We start from the raw sequence: 8,832 nt of genomic DNA on the forward strand, positions 1-8,832 counted from the left end.
ATTAAACAATTTATGAGTTAGAACAAGATATTTAAATTTTACATCATTGAGTTTCTATTTGAAAATTTTCTATATGAACTCTTTTGAATTAGATTCCTTTCGCGTTAATTAATTTTAATAACAATTTTCCTTTGATTTGATTTGTTAATTAATTTTCTAGAAGTTTAAAATTACCATATAAAACTATTAACAAATCACTTTAATACTATTCGTACTATTAAACAGAATTTTAACAATTAAAATTTAAAACAATTCATAATTTATTCACAAAATAATTTATTTTATTTGTTAATATCAAAATTTTCCAGAAACTTTAAATTGTTTTCAATTCAACCAAAAAATTTTAAAAAGAATTAAATAGTCATGTTCATCCCATGTTAACTAAAATTTCGTCACATTTTAATAGCATTTTTCCATTTTTTTGGAAAATTTTTTCAACTATACAATAATAACTTAAAAAATATTTTGTTTACCTGCTTTGAATACCTATGCTTTTTAAAATTAGTATAAAAAATATTAAATGATAAAAAATTTGAATGCTTCTATGTTAGTTCCTGTTATGCACGTATTTTATAATAAAACCATAACAAAAAAACAAGAAAAACAAGAAAAATCTTAAAATATCTCTGACGTGAATTGTATTTTACCGTTTATATATTTGTTATTGTATTTGACTCTTTTCATAAATCTCATTACATACATCATGAATGAATCCTTGCAAGCATTGTTTCATATAGCAATTTGTGATGCATAAGTCATGCATATTAATTCTATACATATACATACATATTTAGAAGCATCTAATATAATTTTCTACATCTAATAATAATGCACAGGAATGCAAAAAAAAAAAAAATGCAGAGAATAAAAAATAAAAATCAGCAGAGTAAAACAAAAACATTTTTAATTATGATTTATGATCACATGACGCCGTTCCGGTGAAGAAGAATCGCAATTCACTATAAAAAATGTGTATATTATAAATTATTGCATATAGTATGATAATTTATGCAAGAAATAGCATTCACTACTTGCTCTTACTAGAAAATAGCAATAGCATAGCAATGAAAGCATAAAATCATACTTTATGCAAAATTTAATTTTAAGCGTTAGTTGGAATTCTAAATTCAGATTATAATAAGCACTTTGAAAAAATTTTAAATAATTTCATTAAATATTCATTTCATTTAGTATACAAACTACAAAAGTAATTTAAAAGATCAATTTGGGCTTGTTTCGTAACTGGGAAACATGAAAGTGTTTTATGTAAGTTTTAAGAAATGGAAAGGAATTCACGTGTGATTTTAAACATTGTTGAGAAAGTTTTTTAATTCGTATTGCAAATATTCTTGTTCTAAATATACACGATTTCAAGGGTAACAGATTGCCGAACAAACCTAAATTTACCGTGTTAACACTTAAATTTTTCAATTATTTAAGCATCTTGACTTGATTTTTTAGGGGAATAATTTCCCATTTTACATTTCTCAAAATGGAACACCAACAATTTAATTTGCATAATACACCCATCTTAAAATTTTTAACATAAATTTTAATATCGTATAATTTTTTTATAATACACCTGCATCTAGCATACAACCACCCATCTTGTATAAAATTAAATTGAAATTTATTTAACGAAAAATTATTATTTTTTTTTTCTGTTTGTTCTTTTTGTTCATTTTCATGTTCAATTTCACGAGGAAAAATGCATTTTGTTCCGAAACATAATATTTTTATGTTATAAAATGTGTATAAAGTGGAGGAGATTGCGTCAAAAACTTTCTGCATTAAATATGCAAGAAAATCAACAAATTTTTCTAAACAGGTTGCAAAGGAAAAATTTATTTATGATAATAAATTGTAACATGTTTAAAGTAGCCATAAATTAATTATAATAAATGCCTTCATAACTTCTTATAAATGAGTAAAGAATTTCGACTCCTTTCTGAGTTATAATAAAATTTATTTGGATGACTAAAGTGAATCAACAACGTTTAATAGTATGATAAATTTCGGCACAATATTTGTGAAAGATAAAATTTTAATAGGTAGGTATTCAAAATGATTATTGGAAAATAAGCAATAGTTTCCATAATGAGTGAGAAATTTTATATGTATGGGCGTACTTAAGAGAATTCTATTATGATTTATAAATTAAGGATTAGCACTAGTATAAAATATTTTCGCAACTACACCACGAGCAAAAATCCGCAAAAACCGTTTCGAAATACTTGACTATTTTTGTTTATAGACGTATATATAAATATTGCATACTTTCCGGGTAAAATTTTACAATTTTCATGCAATATTACAACATTAAAATTACAAATTAATATTACAATATTATTTGACAATCCAAGTTTTTCGAAAATTATTCGAAAATTTTGTTAAAATACCTTCTCTAATTAAAACTTCAAGTTGATTCGAAAACCAAGTTTAAAGTAGCTCAAAGGATTTGTTTTTGCAGCTCCTCAAATATGTCAACATACCAACAACATACAAATTAAAATATTCAAAATCTCACTACTTCTTCGATTCCGATTCTTTTTTTATAATTCATCGACTGCAAGTAATCTGAAAACTCACTTGAATATTCTTATTGTACAGGAAACATTCATACAAAAGGACTTTGAACTGCATTATTTTTTATTGATAATTTTTTTTTTTGTTTTTCTGATCAAATCATAGAATGTATACAATGAACGAACTTATAAAAAAAAAAAGTCCTTGAAAATGATGCGATTTTTATACAAAAAAAAATAAAATTATTGAAAATATTTGTTTTTTTTTTTCCAATCTATTGAAATGATGCAATCGATGCGTATTAATTCAAAAATGGCAGCTATTTTAAATTATAATTGACATTGCAGTTGTATAGTTTTATAAGATTGTGTTCATTCAATAAAAAAAAAAAAAACTTAACAACTGTGCCATTTTCAATTTTTTTCTGTCAAGGTCGTTAAATTCTTTAAAATCATTCAAAATTATATGTTCATTTTTTGAAGAGATTTTTCAAGAGAGTTTTCAATTATTTTAATATTTTACTTGAATAGGTTATACATACGTTGTTTTCAATTGAAAATGTTAAGTGTTATGAAGTGGCTTATGTATAGATATATACAAAAGTTATTTATAACTAATTATTGAAAACAAAGTTAAAGTATTCAATTGATAAAATTTTTAACTTGAATATAAAAGGTAGTATAGGAATGGGTTTTTTATACGAGTTAATTATAAAATACAATTGTTATTTGAAAGAAACGAATATTATGAAATGTACAGGGAAGGCTTATACCTTGGAATGTATTCCTTTAAAAGTAATCATAATATTGTCACTTCCACAAGTGCTTAATAAGATATAACAATCTCTGCTTTAATTGGTATTCTACACTGTCACTGTGTACTTCAAAGAATTTAATTTTAACCTTTTAAATAAACAGAATTTCAAAAATATTTCAATAATTTTTTTAATGCTTCCTTAATTAATCAGAAATAGCTAGGAAATTTTACAAATCTCTAATTTTGGGAAATTTTACTCACTTTACCAAAAATTGCATACTTTCAGGGGAACATTAAAAAATATTATTAAAATTTAATGAAATATTATGGGCTTATTTAGCACATAGTATTTCATAAATATTATTTTTTTAAGAAACTAACATAATCATAGAATTTTATGCAATTGAGGTGTAGGTATGTGACTAGAAAATACAATACACAGTTCACAAATTAAATATTCTTCAAATTTTAATGATATAAAAGAAAACCTGATTGATTCTTCAATTTGCAGTTTACATAAAAATCCTTTACTCTTCTCAAAAAATGTTTTAAAAGAAATTTCCTTCTTAGAAAAATGAAAAAGAAATTTTACACTCCACACAGCATCACCAGCAGATATGCATTCTTACGAGCATCACCACTAAAAAAATTTGTTTTTTGCCTTATAAAATCCTAATAAAAGTAAATTGGCTAGCTTATTTTTAAAGTAAATTAATTCTCCAATAGAATTGAAAATATCAATAATAGCCTAGCATGCTATATAGAAAATAAAATTTATTCCATAAAGACATCAAAAATATTTTCCCCATATATAAAGGATATTATTATTATTTCTATTATTACAATAGGTTCAATATTATTTTTATTGATAATATAGGGTTTAATATAAATATAGAAATTCATATATTATATAAGCATTAGGGATTTCAAATAACAAAAGTTTTGAATCCAAAATGCATAGCATTGCATGCAGGATATTTTAAAATTGATTTTTACTTTTTCCTTCTTTATTTTATTCACATTCAATATATTTGTAAATTCATTGTTAAGAGATCATACATATATTTATAAAAATATTTACGATTTTATAAAATATGAAATATTTTAGTGTTGTAAAATAATATTAATAAAGATTTTTCTTAAAATAAAAAAAGAATGCATATGACAAGAATTAGAATAAACAAATCGGGAATATTTTTGTTTTGAATTAGAAAATTTGAAATTATTAAAGGAAATTTTTTGAAATTTTTGAATTTTTTTCAATAGTGTAAATGGGATATAAACTTAAAACCTTTAGTGTTGGAGCAAATTTAAATTTATGTAAAGAAAATATTAAATTGAATAAATATTTTTGTTGGTCCGTCCTACAGTATTTGTCATAACTCCTTTATATTCAAATTAGCATTCCATAAATTGTACGAAATTCAATTACTCTGCACCTCATTTAAGCTTGTAACCATTGAAATATCATAAGTGCTTGCTAATTGAGTGCTACCAAGACAATTTTCAATTTTTATTCACAAAACTTCCCCAATATTACCCAATATCTACAAAACGAAAGGCCATTCACTGCAACTCATTTCTAAATCTGTAAGCTTTTATACTACCGTATTGTAGATTGATAGAATTCAATATTCTTCGGTTGAAGAGCTCGAAATTTTATAGTATTTTCAATTTAACAATAAATTTGTTACCATTCAGTACCACTTAAATTATTTACACCTACAACAACATACAACAATTTTTTAATGTAATATTTTTCTGCATAAATTTGTTTTTTTCTCTGGTTTTTTTTTAAAATAACTTGTACTTAATAATTTAAGAATTTAAAGTCAATAATATGCAAAATAAATTCACTTAAAGTCTTAACTTACAAATTTATACATACATATACTCGTACATATAAATAATGTAAAAGAAGATTTTGTCCCTGTTTAACAATAAAACTTTTCTTCTTTAACATCTAAACACAACATAAAATATCCTTTTTTTCTTTCCTTTATCTAGAAACAAATTAAAAGATGAAAATTCCAATCTTTATCTCTCAATATTGCTATAAGAAACGAAATAATGAAAAACTAATAATATGTATTAAACTGTCAAACATATACAATGTAAAAACCAAAAAAAAAAACATTATACTTTATAGGAAAAAGAAAAAAGGATACTCGGATTTGGTAATGGTTAAAATAAAATAAAGAATGAAATAAAATAAAAATTCGCATTAAATCCTTTTATTTCTGTGATTTCTTTTAATATTCACCATAAACTTCAATTCAAAAAAAAAAAGAAAAAAATACAAATTTAAAATCCTTTTTAGATATAAAAGAAAAACAAATTCGAAAAAGGAATATGTGGTAAAATAAACCAAAAAAAAAAAGGGAAACCAAGGAAGAAAGTTAATACGTATTTTGTCTATATCCGTGGCATTTACTCCCATTATATTTAAACCTAATAGTATTGAAAAAAATTTTAAAAGATGGAATAAACCAAACCATTGATTGAAAATTTCAAAGGATATATGCGGTTTTGGATTAAAATAAAAAACACTCAATATAAAGCCCGAATTAATATTGTAAAATTGTGCTTATGTGTGATTAAAGCCTATTATTGTTATACAATTAAATATTTATGTATGAATAAATCTGTTTTTTTAATACAAAAATTGGTGTACAGTAGGAAAATTGTGTTTCAATTAAAAATTCAAATCCCTACAGAATACAGCAAGCCAGTGGGTTATAATGAAACCAAAAAAATCAATACATGTTTCTATACTTAGTGATTCAGCAACAGATTAGGATTCATACACCATCGGGTAAAGAGTTCAAAATGAATAAAAATTTTTTTCGGAACTTGTCATATCACAAATCACAAACGGTTCAGAGGTACAGGGATTTTAAGCGAATTTGGCGAAATTTTAACATTCCTAACCTTATGTTGCTTATAAATTCCGCTCCAAAAAAAGATAGAACCTTCAAATAAACAATTTTTTAAAGGGCTATTAGATAAAATACAGGATTTAAAAAGAGAATAGTGCACAATTTGATTTTACATGTTTTTTTTAGAAATACAAGCATTCGACCTTTTGGAAAATTTTAGTTTTCCTTATGTTTTAGTTTTTTGCTTTTTTCCGTCCCGAAAATTTCTCATAAAACATTTTGAAATTTCTAAAATTCTCAATTTAGAACAATAAAATAGAATCATGATACAGGAGATATAGCAAAATTACTTAAAATCCCTGTAGCCCCGAAACGTACTTGATTTGATTCTATTTGTTCCGAACAAAAATTTTACTCACTTTTGCCTGTCTACCCAATGGTGTATGAATCCTAAGTTGTTACTTAATCACTCTGTATATTTTGACATTTCGACATATGACATTCTGGTCAAAATATTTTAAAATTTAATTACATTGTAAGAAAAATCAAGTTTTTCTTTTATATTTACTGAGAAATAAGGATGATAAATAATGTTAAAAAATCTTTAAAAATAACGGTAAATGTCTTATTTCCAAAAATTATATTTTAACTAAGCTGACCAGTCGAATAATTCGGTTTATTTACTTTCATTTTAAGTTAAACTTAAAAATAATAATAAATTATCAACACAATAACTACACAATGTAATCACGGCACCTTAAAGCACGGCATTTAACATTTTGATATTCGGGAATCTAAAATTTTACAACAAGAATTCCAAAAAGAGAAAAATACCTACATTATAAGAGAAACAAAGATCAAACACATATTTTATAAAAGACTAGGACAACACAATTCTAAAATTCCAGAAGAATGAAAACAAAACAAGAAAAAAGGAAGAGAAGAAGAAAAAGAAAATAAAAACCAGTTCAAAGGATAATACAAAACTTACAAAACTTTTGATTTATCCTCTCTTGTAATGCATACTTTTCACCAAAAAATTTTCCATTTAAGGATATTATATAAATAGTATAATAAATACAAGGATAATGTTGAAGAAAAGATAAAATATTAAAATACAAAAGCACAAAAAAATTTTTGTATATTTACGACGAACATTTAAGACGCTTAAGAAAACTGCCCTTAAGAAAACGCTTACATTAATCCAAAAATAAAAAGAAAATATCTAACACTATGAGAATATAGAGAACATAACCTAAAAGAATTTATAAGGGGAGTATAGTGTAACTTAGTGTAAATGAGAAGAACAAAACGTGATACAACAATAATAAAAATATTCAAGGTTAGAATACCGTTATACCTATGAGGTTAACATCATATTCTTTTTTATATACCAGTAAGAATCTAGGTTTATGCTTCGACTAGTGTGTGAAATTTAATTTTCCATCTATAGTGTAGAAAATCACACCTCAAAGTGTTCGTCTGCAATGTAATACTGAAAAATTAAATTAATTTTGAAAAATTTTATAATATGCTTAGATCATACCCAATATCCTCCCAAATTCGGATGTCTGTATAGCAAAATATTTGATTTCTGAAACCGTAATGTCCAAGAAGTCGATAATCTTGAAATATTAATTAATCCTATACAGTTGGCTCTTTTAATTATAAATTTTTCCATCTTTTGCTTCAAAATTTTCAATGAAAGTCATTGAAAAAAAAAAAACAAAATGAGTTTAGTCTTAATTGAAAAATAAGAAAAAAAAAATTCTGGGTAAAATTTTTTAGGTTTCACTTTTGATCTGATTTTTGAGTTCTAGACAAAGAAAATAGAATTTCTATTTTTTTATTCTGGTTCAGAAAATTAAACAAAAAGATTGAAATTCTTAAAATTTCTCAAAATGAGTTGATAGTTTTCTAAAGAATTTCTTATATATGTGATTAAAGAAATTAAAAACAGAAAAAAAAAATTTTTATGTAAGTATTTTGTATAACAATGCCCATGAACTCAATTCTTCTAATAAAATATCCTTTTAATCTCAGAATACCAACTGAGTAAATTAAAGATTAGGGAATTTTTTGCTTTCCTTTTTGTTGAATGTCAACACCTTGAGATATTTTTACAAGATGAGAAATTTAGATTAAAAACCATTCATTTTTTAAAAATAAAAGTCAAAAAATTTTAATATAAATTAAAAAAATAATTTTAAGGGGCTCTATAGCACTATGGTACTAGAAAATGAAGTAAGAGAGAAAGCGTGTGCAAAACACATCTATGAAATGCAAAATCTTAAATGAAAAATAATTACAAAAAATTTAATTAACGCAACTTGTAGAGAGAAAGGAGCTCAATCATTAAAATAAAATGAATTATCAAAATCTCAAGGATTACTATGTAAATTAAAAATAAATTCGTAAAATTCAAAAATCCCGAAAATCAATTATTAATCTTTGTAAATTAAAAGTCACCTCCAGCCGAAATATTAAAAAAAACCTATATTAAAAAACTTATAATTAGTCAAAAGGACCAAAAAAATTTTATAATTGAAAGCTTATTTCATTCACCCGCTGTGTTATTCAATTAATTTTTAAAAAAAACCTTTCCGAATGCCAAATTTATTCACAATTAAATCAAATATTTTGTTCACAACTCCCGGTATTCACAATTAAA

The sequence above is a fragment of the Condylostylus longicornis genome, unplaced genomic scaffold (genome assembly GCF_029603195.1).
Source record: "Condylostylus longicornis isolate FDR11 unplaced genomic scaffold, ASM2960319v2 ptg000013l, whole genome shotgun sequence".
Lineage (NCBI taxonomy): Eukaryota > Metazoa > Arthropoda > Insecta > Diptera > Dolichopodidae > Condylostylus > Condylostylus longicornis.